Source organism: Rhinichthys klamathensis, unplaced genomic scaffold (assembly GCF_029890125.1).
Source record: "Rhinichthys klamathensis goyatoka isolate OS25496 unplaced genomic scaffold, OSU_Roscu_1.1 h1tg001009l_1, whole genome shotgun sequence".
Taxonomy (NCBI): domain Eukaryota; kingdom Metazoa; phylum Chordata; class Actinopteri; order Cypriniformes; family Leuciscidae; genus Rhinichthys; species Rhinichthys klamathensis.
In genome coordinates, this window is record NW_026607302.1 from 5,001 (window position 1) to 17,500 (window position 12,500).

The following is a 12,500-nucleotide window of genomic DNA, read 5'->3' on the forward strand; positions in this document are numbered from 1 at the left end:
TTGGAAATCAAAATTCCTTGATATTTCCAGATGTGGAGCTGAAGAATATACAAATGAATAAATAGTGTAGGAACAATTTTCACTCAGAATAAATTACTTGTAAATTTCGCAATTGATTACAAAGAAACAGCAAGTGACACGTTCAGTTCAAAGTGAAATTTTGAAGTTGAAATGTGTATTTTTAGTAACACTTTGACCAACTGCACTTATACAGCATTTGTTCATCTTTGTTAATGTTAATTTCAACATTTACTAATACTTTATTAACATTAGTTAATGCACTGTGAACTAACAATGAGCAGATAGATTTTTATTAACTAATATTAACAAAGATTCATAAATATAACAAATGTATTGCTCATTGTTAGTTCATGTTAGTTAATACATTAATAATGTAACTAATAAAAGTGTTACCGTATTTTCCTCTAAAAAACGACTTCGGAATATCATTTTTTACATGTATTCCGTGCATATAATTGTGCACAGCGATGATGTTAGCAGCTCTATATCTCTGATTACAGGCTTTGATCGCTCCACGGAGATGAATGCATGACCAGATATTGATAATAACTGCCATCTGTGCTCATAATCAACGGATCAGATATAATAACTGATGCCTACCTGCTGCCGCGTAAAATAATCCAACAAACAACTGCAATAATCCCATGGTGAATGAGGCAATTAGTCCATGTTGCGATACTCCACGAAAATGCAATCACGTATACGTAGGATTGTTCCTCGTCATTCAGACATTCCCGCGGGATGAGGCGAGCGTCACGGGCTTCACGCGCGAGTGTTCCGCGAGCCGCACAGGTGGTTCTGATGGGTCTAGCGCAACGCGTCGCGTCAGACTGACTGCAGACCAAGAGGGAGAGAGAGAGAGAGAGAGAGAGAGAGAGAGAGAGAGAGAGAGAGAGAGAGAGAGAGAGAGAGAGAGAGAGAGAGAGAGAGAGAGAGAGAGAGAGAGAGAGGCAGTGCGCGTAACCCCCCTGGTGGCTCTACATGGAAGCGCGCGCACTGAACATTCCCACTTTGATACAGTTTTTTTCAAAAGGTTACACACAAAATCCTCACTTGTCAAACAATTTCTGAAACCTGACACTCAAACACCAAAACCACACTCACACACCAAATCTGCAAAACCATACACCAGTTCTCGGCCTTCGACTCATTTTTCAATTTCATAAAACACTTTTTGCAAATCACAACACACACTTCTCTATGCAACACACACAAATCTAACAGGAAGTATCTTGATTTCCTTTTTCAAACACAACCTATCAAAATGCCACAGTAATTTATCAGAGCCTCACACACACTACACGTGCAAACACTCACACACATACTCCTCACACACACACTGACTTACACACACTCCTCACATGTGCAAACACTCACACACACACACTCCTCACACACACACACACTTACACACACTACATGTGCAAACACTCACAAACACTCCTCACACACACACTTACACACACTCCTCACATGTGCAAACACCAAACACTCACACACATTCCCCCCACACACACTTACACACACTCCTCACATGTGCAAACACTCACACACACTCCTCACACACACACTTACACACACTCCTCACATGTGCATACACTCAAACACACTTCTCACACACACTTACACACACTCCTCACATGTGCAAACATTCACACACACTCCCTACACACACACTTACACACACTCCTCACATGTGCATACACTCAAACACACTTCTCACACACACTTACACACACTCCTCACATGTGCAAACATTCACACACACACACACACACACACACACACACACTCCTCACATGTGCAAACACACACACACACACACACACACACTCCTCACACACACACACACACACACACACACACTTACACACACTACATGTGCAAACACTCACACACACACACACACACACTCCTCATACACACTCCTCACATGTGCAAACACTCACACACACTCCTATCACACACACACTTACACACACTCCTCACACACACACTTACACATAACACTACATGTGCAAACACTCATTGCTTTACTGAACACCAGCCAATCATGGCTTTAGAATGGCGTATCGATAGGTCAAAGGTCGAGTTATAGGTTTTTCAGTAAAGAAAAGAAAAAAAAGTTTGGTTTCAATCTTGCTTTCGTGTTTACCGTGAATTTTCCCGCATCTCTCTGCCAATTACTTTCAATCTTGTCCAGAAATGCACACACGGAGGAGCTCATGAAAGACGCGCTTTGGGTTTTTAATAACTGTGTGTATTTGATATATCCAAAAATATAATATTATGGCATGTTTGTACAAAAAAAAGGAGTTTGCAACGTAAGACAAATGTTTGCGTTTGAGATGTGTTTGTGATATTTTAAATGCAGAGCTTGATTTCGCAAGAGATGTTTTTAGACGCATTTTATGTGTGCAATTGTTGGGTTTGTGTGTAAAGTTTTGAAGTTTCAGTTTTTGATAGTAAGGCCACAAATGTTGTAAAGCCTAACTTTGTATGAAAATGTCTTAATATCTGACCAAAAAAAAAATTATGCACCTACTTATAAAACATTTCAACTTAATTGTACTTGAATATAAAGTGAAGTAAGATTGTTCCACACGTCTACAGGATCGATGCAGTGTGTGTCCGCATGAAACACACCTGTTATACTGAGGCTTTTATACTCGCATTCAACACAACTAATCTGCATATTCTCTATAACTGCTTTTATAGACATTATAATCATTACAAATCAATTAAACATTGACTCAAACATTTTAATACACAGGGGAGGTTACGCACTTTTACTCCAGTGAATATTGTTCAGGATTGATTGATTGATTTGATTACATAACATATGTTGATCCATGATATAGATTTATTAATGTATAGGCCTAATTAAATATTTATTTATTTATTTGCTGTTTACTTAATATACTTTATGATTAATTTATTAATTGACTTTATTTATTTATTTATTTATTTATTCTCTGTTTACTTTACATACTGCATGATTCATCATATAGATGTATTATCATAGTTGACTATTTATTTATTTATTTGTAGTATTAACTGTATGATTCATTATATATCATCATATAGTTGACTATTTATTTTACTAATTAATTTATTTGCTGTATACTTAACATACTGTATGATTCATGATATAGATTTATTATCATATTTTTTACTTTATTTATTTATTTTCTCTTTACTTAATTTACTTTATGATTAATTTATTGTCATATAGTTGACTTTATTTATTTATTTATTTTCTGTTTACTGAACATACTGTATGATCCATAATATATATTTATTATCATATTGTTTACTTTATTTATTTATTTATTTATTTTCTGTTTACTTAATATACTGTATGATTCATGATATAATGTATGATTAGTTGACTTTATTTATTTGCTGTATACTTAACATACTGTATGTTAATTGATGATATAGATTTATTATTATATAGTTGACCTATTCTCTCATGTTGAAACGCACACTAAAAGTCTCTGTTGAACATTTCCACGGATATCGCCATGCTATATATTGATCGTATAGTTGAGTCTCATGTTAATGCATGTGTGTGTAAGGCTGGACAGAGTTCAGAGATTAAACTGGTTGTTGTACATGTGTTTTCCTCACACCAGCTGTAACCTGGCACTGGTGAAGCTGTAACCCACAGGTTCTGAATCCACTTCCAGAAAAGTGTGACCTAGAAATGTCTCTGAAACACAAACCCGGTTTAATCTTATATTCCCAGTAAGTGCAGAGTCCCTCGTGTGCTGTTATGCTTATATATAACTCAACAGGGTTGTTTTCTCTTTATTAAAGCGCATGGGTTCTCAGAGCCACACTGTGAGTGTAATGAGCGCTGCTTCAGTGATCAGGGGCCGGTGTGAAGCCCATCGCATGTTTCGGCGTGTCGTTCTGGAGACGCTGTGAATTGATTTTGTCTCTCATGGTCAGTTTTGAATTGAACAGAACAGAGTCTCTATCAGCCGTTAAAGTCCGAGCCGTGAAACTTCCCCACACTGAGTGCATTACACCGCCTCTGACCTTTCACACACAACACAATCAATTCCTACCATCACTATGATTACTCTCGCTGGCGATTTTTCAATTTCAAAGTAGTTTATAATAGTTTTTATATCGCCGACACATATTTAATCCAAATATCAATAAGAAAACTGTGCCAGAAAAAATGATAACAATCCTAAAGCATAAAATGAATTAAATAATTTTCATTTCATTTACACATATATATGTATTATTAATATTATGAACTAATGATTTATATTAACATAATAATTCATATTTATATTTTGTATATATATATATATATAAATAGGGTAATATTAATTAATATGTAAATTCATTTTTATTTATGAATAAAGATTTATCATTTATAATTAAAAATCATTTAATTTCATTTAAAAGAAAAAATAATTTCCCGTACTGCAATTGGGATTGTGGCTTGGATTTTGGCTTATGTTCCCGTACTGTATTCGGGATTGTGGCTTTTGTTCCCGTACTGTAATCAGGATTGTGGCTTGTGTTCCCGTACTGTAATCAGGATTGTGGCTTTTGTTCCCGTACTGTAATCGGGATTGTGGCTTTTGTTCCCGTACTGTAATCGGGATTGTGGCTTTTGTTCCCGTACTGTAATCGGGATTGTGGCTTGTGTTCCCGTATTGTAATCGGGATTGTGGCTTGTGTTCCCGTACTGTAATCGGGATTGTGGCTTGTGTTCCCGTACTGTAATCGGGATTGTGGCTTGTGTTCCCGTACTGTAATCAGGATTGTGGCTTTTGCTCCCGTACTGTAATCGGGATTGTGGCTTGTGTTCCCGTATTGTAATCGGGATTGTGGCTTGTGTTCCCAAAACTGTAATCGGGATTGTGGCTTGTGTTCCCGTACTGTAATCGGGATTGTGGCTTGTGTTCCCGTACTGTAATCAGGATTGTGGCTTTTGTTCCCGTACTGTAATCGGGATTGTGGCTTGTGTTCCCGTACTGTAATCGGGAATGTGGCTTGTGTTCCCGTATTGTAATCGGGATTGTGGCTTGTGTTCCCGTACTGTAATCGGGATTGTGGCTTGTGTTCCCGTACTGTAATCGGGATTGTGGCTTGTGTTCCCGTACTGTAATCGGGATTGTGGCTTGTGTTCCCGTACTGTAATCAGGATTGTGGCTTTTGTTCCCGTACTGTAATCGGGATTGTGGCTTGGATTGTGGCTTATGTTCCCGTACTGTATTCGGGATTGTGGCTTTTGTTCCCGTACTGTAATCAGGATTGTGGCTTGTGTTCCCGTACTGTAATCAGGATTGTGGCTTTTGTTCCCGTACTGTAATCGGGATTGTGGCTTTTGTTCCCGTACTGTAATCGGGATTGTGGCTTGTGTTCCCGTATTGTAATCGGGATTGTGGCTTGTGTTCCCGTACTGTAATCGGGATTGTGGCTTGTGTTCCCGTACTGTAATCGGGATTGTGGCTTGTGTTCCCGTACTGTAATCGGGATTGTGGCTTTTGTTCCCGTACTGTAATCGGGATTGTGGCTTGTGTTCCCGTACTGTAATCGGGATTGTGGCTTGTGTTCCCGTACTGTAATCAGGATTGTGGCTTTTGTTCCCGTACTGTAATCGGGATTGTGGCTTGTGTTCCCGTACTGTAATCGGGATTGTGGCTTGTGTTCCCGTACTGTAATCGGGATTGTGGCTTGTGTTCCCGTACTGTAATCGGGATTGTGGCTTTTGTTCACGTACTGTAATCGGGATTGTGGCTTTTGTTCCCGTACTGTAATCGGGATTGTGGCTTTTGTTCCCGTACTGTAATCAGGATTGTGGCTCATGTTCCCGTACTGTAATCAGGATTGTGGCTCGTGTTCCCGTACTGTAATCAGGATTGTGGCTTTTGTTCCCGTACTGTAATCGGGATTATGGCTTTTGTTCCCGTACTGTAATCGGGATTGTGGCTTTTGTTCCCGTACTGTAATCGGGATTGTGGCTTTTGTTCCCGTATTGTAATCGGGATTGTGGCTTTTGTTCCCGTACTGTAATCGGGATTGTGGCTTTTGTTCCCGTACTGTAATCGGGATTGTGGCTTATGTTCCCGTACTGTAATCGGGATTGTGGCTTTTGTTCCCGTACTGTAATTGTGGCTCGTGTTCCCGTACTGTAATCTGGCTTGTGTTCCCGTACTGTAATCGGGATTGTGGCTTGTGTTCCCGTACTGTAATCGGGATTGTGGCTTGTGTTCCCGTACTGTAATCGGGATTGTGGCTTGTGTTCCCGTACTGTAATCGGGATTGTGGCTTTGGTTCCCGTACTGTAATCGGGATTGTGGCTTTTGTTCCCGTACTGTAATCAGGATTGTGGCTTTTGTTCCCGTACTGTAATCGGGATTATGGCTTTTGTTCCCGTACTGTAATCGGGATTGTGGCTTTTGTTCCCGTACTGTAATCGGGATTGTGGCTTTTGTTCCCGTATTGTAATCGGGATTGTGGCTTTTGTTCCCGTCCTGTAATCGGGATTGTGGCTTTTGTTCCCGTACTGTAATCGGGATTGTGGCTTTTGTTCCCGTACTGTAATCGGGATTGTGGCTTTTGTTCCCGTACTGTAATTGTGGCTTGTGTTCCCGTACTGTAATCGGGATTGTGGCTTGTGTTCCCGTACTGTTATCGGGATTGTGGCTTGTGTTCCCGTACTGTAATCGGGATTGTGGCTTGTGTTCCCGTACTGCAATCAGGATTGTGGCTTGTGTTCCCGTACTGTAATCAGGATTGTGGCTTGTGTTCCCGTACTGTAATCAGGATTGTGGCTTGTGTTCCCGTACTGCAATCAGGATTGTGGCTTGTGTTCCCGTACTGTAATCAGGATTGTGGCTTGTGTTCCCGTACTGCAATCAGGATTGTGGCTTGTGTTCCCGTACTGTAATCAGGATTGTGGCTTGTGTTCCCGTACTGTAATCAGGATTGTGGCTTGTGTTCCCGTACTGCAATCAGGATTGTGGCTTGTGTTCCCGTACTGTAATCAGGATTGTGGCTTGTGTTCCCGTACTGTAATCAGGATTGTGGCTTGTGTTCCCGTACTGTAATCAGGATTGTGGCTTGTGTTCCCGTACTGTAATCAGGGCACTTTTTTTCTCTTGCTCCCGCCGGCCTCTTCTGGCTGATGGAAAGAGCTGGACTCGTCTCTAACTCTTCACAAGACGAGAACTCTCTGAGAAACTGAGCCGTGAGTCCTGCGGGTCCAGCATGGTCCCGACCCGCTCGCCTGCTCTTATCTGAGACCCGGCAGCCATTACTGATTCTGTCCCGAAACACGGATCACGTTCCCAACTAATCCCACCAGATCCCACAATAAAAGAGGAAAAGCTCAACAACAGGCCGTTTTCTTACAGGGTACCAATAAAGACTGACCGATCCGCTCCAGGTCTCGACACAATCTCACATCACAGCACATCTGAATAGAACTGCTCCGGTGGGATTTTCCCGAGGATTTCATATTTTCGGTCACCCGGCATGTAATCGTCTGGAGAAAGAATGTTTCTGATGTGACATGATGACACAGAGAAGCTGTAAACAATAACATATGATGAGAACAGCTTCATAATATGTCAAATGCAAATGTGTAAATAACCCGAGGGCCTTCGAGCAGTTGCTATGGTGTTCAGTGAGGGTCAAAGTGTGTTTTTTAAGGGGTCTCGCGTAGCCAGAGCTTCAGGCTGACGGCAGAAGGGGTAAGTGGTTGCTAGGCTGTTGTTATGTGGTTGCAAATATGTTTTGTATGGTTGCTAACCTACTGTTATGTGATTGTTTGGGTGTTGTGAATGGTTGCTAGGCTGTTGCTAGGGTGTTGTGGCCTGTTGCTAGGTGTTTACTTATCTCACATGAAACGTGTCCAGTGCCATCGTGTCTCTTTGATCTTCATGTCTGTAGATGTGACTTGGGTTCCTCCTTCAGCGTGTGTGTGTGTGTGTTTGTTTGTGTGTGTGTGTGTGTGTGTGTGTGTGTGTGTGTGTGTGTGTGTGTGTGTGTGTGTGTGTGTGTGTGAGAGAGAGAGAGAGAGAGAATGTGTGTGTGTGTGTGTGTGTGTGTGTGAGAGAGAATGTGTGTGTGTGTGTGTGTGTGTGTGTGTGAGTGAGAGAGAGAGAGAGAGAATGTGTGTGTGTGTGTGTTTGAGTGTGAGTGTTTGTGTGTGTGTGTTTGTATATTTGTTAGAGTACGAGTGTGTGTGTGTGTGTGTGTGTGTGTGTGTTTGTTTGAGTGCGAGTGTGTGTGTGTGTGTGTATTTGTCAGAGTACGAGTGTGTGTGTGTGTGTGTGTGTGTGTGTGTGTGTGTGTGTGCGTTTGTTTGAGTGCGAGTGTGTGTGTGTGTGTGTGTGTGTGTGCGTGTTTGAGTGCGAGTATGTGCTCTTGTTTTCATGACAACTGAGGACATTTTTATGATAACACACCTTCAATATGAGGACACTCGGAAAAATGAGGACATTTCCTGAGTCCTCATATTTCAAATGGCTTTAAAAACACACTAAGCAGTGTTTTATTAAAAATGTAAAAATGCAGCATGTCTCCTGTGATGGGCAGGTTTAGGGATAGGGGCAGTGTGTGTGTGTGTGTGTGTGTGTGATGGGTAGGTTTAGGGATAGGGGCAGTGTGTGTGTGTGTGTGTGTGTGTGATGGGTAGGTTTAGGGATAGGGGCAGTGTAGGGGGATAGAATATACAGTTTGTCCAGTATAAAAGTCATTACGCCTATGGAAGGTCCTCATATATCACAAAAACACAGCTGTGTGTGTGTTTGTGTGTTTGTGTGTGTGTGTGTGTGTGTGTGTGTGTGTGTGTGTGTTTGAGTGTGAGTGTGAGTGTGTGTGTGTGTGTGTGTGTGTGTGTGTGTGTGTGATGGGTAGGTTTAGGGATAGGGGCAGTGTAGGGGGATAGAATATACAGTTTGTCCAGTATAAAAGTCATTACGCCTATGGAAGGTCCTCATATATCACAAAAACACAGCTGTGTGTGTGTTTGTGTGTTTGTGTGTGTGTGTGTGTGTGTGTGTGTGTGTGTGTGTGTTTGAGTGTGAGTGTGAGTGTGTGTGTGTGTGTGTGTGTGTGTGTGTGTGTGTGTGTGATGGGTAGGTTTAGGGATAGGGGCAGTGTAGGGGGATAGAATATACAGTTTGTCCAGTATAAAAGTCATTACGCCTATGGAAGGTCCTCATATATCACAAAAACACAGCTGTGTGTGTGTTTGTGTGTTTGTGTGTGTGTGTGTGTGTGTGTGTGTGTGTGTGTGTGTGTGTGTGTGTGTTTGAGTGTGAGTGTGAGTGTGTGTGTGTGTGTGTGTGTGTGTGTGTGTGTGTGTGTGTGTGTGTGTGTGTGTGTGTGTGTGTGTATTTGTTAGAGTGCGAGTGTGTGTGTGTGTGTGTGTGTGTGTCTGTGTGTGCGCGTGCGTGCGTGTGTGTCTCTGTGTGTGTGTGTGTGTGTGTGTGTGTGTGTGTGTCTCTGTGTGTGTGTGTGAGAGAGAGAGAAAGAGAGAGAGAGAGAATGTGTGTGTGTGTGTGTGTGTTTGTTTGAGTGTGAGTGTTTGTGTGTGTGATTGTGTGTGTGTGTGTGTGTGTGTGTGTGTGTATTTGTTAGAGTGTGTGTGTGTGTGTCTGTGTGTGCGCGTGCGTGCGTGAGTGCGTGTGTGTGTGTTTCTCTATGTGTGTGTGTGTGTGACGTGTGTGTGTCTCTGTGTGTGTGTGTGTCTCTGTGTGTGTGTGTGTCTCTGTGTGTGTGTGTGATGCTCTCAGTTATTGATGTTGTGGCTGATGGGACTAAAGCTCATGAAACACAGTAATACTGTCGTCCTCACAGCACATCATTTTCTAAAGTGCCACCAGGAAAATGAAATCATTCAAACTCAATCTGAAGCTTTTTCCAGACAACAGCCACTCGAGACCCTCGAGGAATAACAGCAGACACGAGAGCAGGACGACGCGCCCCAGTTTACCCTTATTTGTGCTATTGAAAGTGAAAAAACAACAGCTAAGCAACAAATATTTTATATAACAGATTTTCATCTTGGATTAATTTGCATTCATAGTCCACAGCCACAAAACCACAGGAACCTGAGTTTAGTTAAATCAAGAAAACTAAGTAAAAAAAATGCAACTTTATTGTGTTATCCTTGACAAAGAAGTTATATTGCTACTTTTTAATGTCAAATAAACTCAAACTCAATAAAGAAAAAAACTCAGTTTACTATTGTAAATGTAAAAATGAATGTAATTTTCCTCAAGCAGCAAAATCATATTTCAGAATGTTTCTGTACATTACCACAAAATCTAGATATTTCATCCAAAGAATGTTTCTTGTTATAATTTAGACTTTAAATGTGCAATTACGCTTCATCTAACAGTGAATAATAAGTAAAGTTGTGTCCGAAGCTCAGGGGTGTTTCAGCAATACAACTATAGTCTATACAACAAAATAAGCTTTTTCCTGCACACACAATCTAAACAATGCTGGGTTGTTTCAACCCAAATTTGGGTCAAATATGGACAAACCCAAATGTTGGGTAAAAAATGTAATTTAAAATTTTAACCCAACTTCAACTTTCACTTTCAACTGTACATTTTTTATTACATTTTTAACCCAACATTTGGGTTTGTCCATATTTGACCCAAATTTGGGTTGAAACAACCCAGCATTTTTTAGAGTGTACTTTGTCTTTAACTTGCTGTTGGGAATAGTATGTATATGGTGTTGTGATTATTGCATGTAAGCTCAGTCTTGTTTGTAAAACTTTCATTTTTAATGCCTTTCTATTAATGTTCTATAAAAACTTCCCAGAAGGAAATGAAATGGTGATACTGGTAAACTCACTGTGGTTTTATGGATTCTGCAGGGCACTTCATACCATGGTCAAAAACATGTTAATATACTGATATTTCCTATTTTCCAGTAAGTGAAGGATAATCGAGTGACGTTGTAGAGCCAGCGGTGACATCATGTCATTTACTGTAAAACACTGACCTCTAGTGACACACACACATTAGCTGAGTCTCACACTACTCATATATATTCATATATATATATTAGGCTATATACGTTTATTTAAAAAAAATTAGATACATACATCTATGCATATATTTATATTATATGTATATACAGGTGAAACTCGAAAAATGACAATATGGTGCAAAAGTTCATTTATTTCAGTAATTCAACTTAAAAGGTGAAACTAATATATTATATAGACTCATTACATGCAAAGTGAGATATTTCAAGCCTTTATTTGTTATAATTGTGATGATTATGGCTTACAGATATGAAAACCTTTTCACAATATTCTAATTTTGAATTTGGGGTTTTCATAGCTGTAATCCATAATCATCAAAATTATAACAAATAAAGGCTTGAAATATCTCACTTTGAGTCTATATAATATATTAGTTTCACCTTTTAAGTTGAATTACTGAAATAAATGAACTTTTGCACCATATTGTCATTTTTCGAGTTTCACCTGTATATACATATAATATAAATATATGCATAGATGTATGTATATAATTTTGTTTAATAAATGTATAGCCAAATATATATATGAATTTTCATTACTGTAATTGTATTGTTTGGTCACATATAATCTGCACACCATATAAAAAATAAAAAGCTATTTTCTGTGTGTAAAATCATCACTGACTAAAATATAGTTTACTTTTCAGCCATCTGTTATTTTATAGATGAATCTTTTCTTTATTAAAGCAATAAGCCACGAAACCCACATTTCATGAGAATTAGAGATTTGCATGAAGGAATGAATGTCAAAATATCAAGGCAAAAAAAAAAAGTTTCAACTCGTTTTATTTAAAGAGTAAAGTTTCTCAACTAAACGTAATTCAGAATTTACAATGTTTACACTTTATGCAAAATTAAAAAAATAAGTCAGGTGTAATTGATCTTGTTATCATAATTAATTGAAATGCATCTTATAAAAAGCTAAATGACTAAATTAAGATAAAGAGCTGTTGCATTATTCACATTAATTTTTTAACACTTTTGCACCTGTAAAAATTCATGACTTGTTGTTTCAGTAACACTTTACAATAACATTATAATGCAACATAAACTTCCCTATCCCCCATATAGTGCACTTATCATTCTCTATCCCCTATCACACACACACACACACACACACACACACACACACACACACACACACACACACACACACACACACACACACACACACACACAGTGTGTGCCATTCACCATATAGAAACAATAAATGTGTGAAGAAGTGACTGATTTCAGCCGCAGCGTCTGTTTATAATAAGGGGCGGAGCTTCAGATTCTAGAGAGCATTTGATTGGACAGAAAATCTAATGATTAGCTGAAGTGCAGAGTGATATCATCAAATCATTGATCCATATCGGCGGAAGTGAAAGACAGTAAGTTTTAATATCTTCTAAATGCGAATTTTGTTATTATAGATAGGCTAACCATAAGAC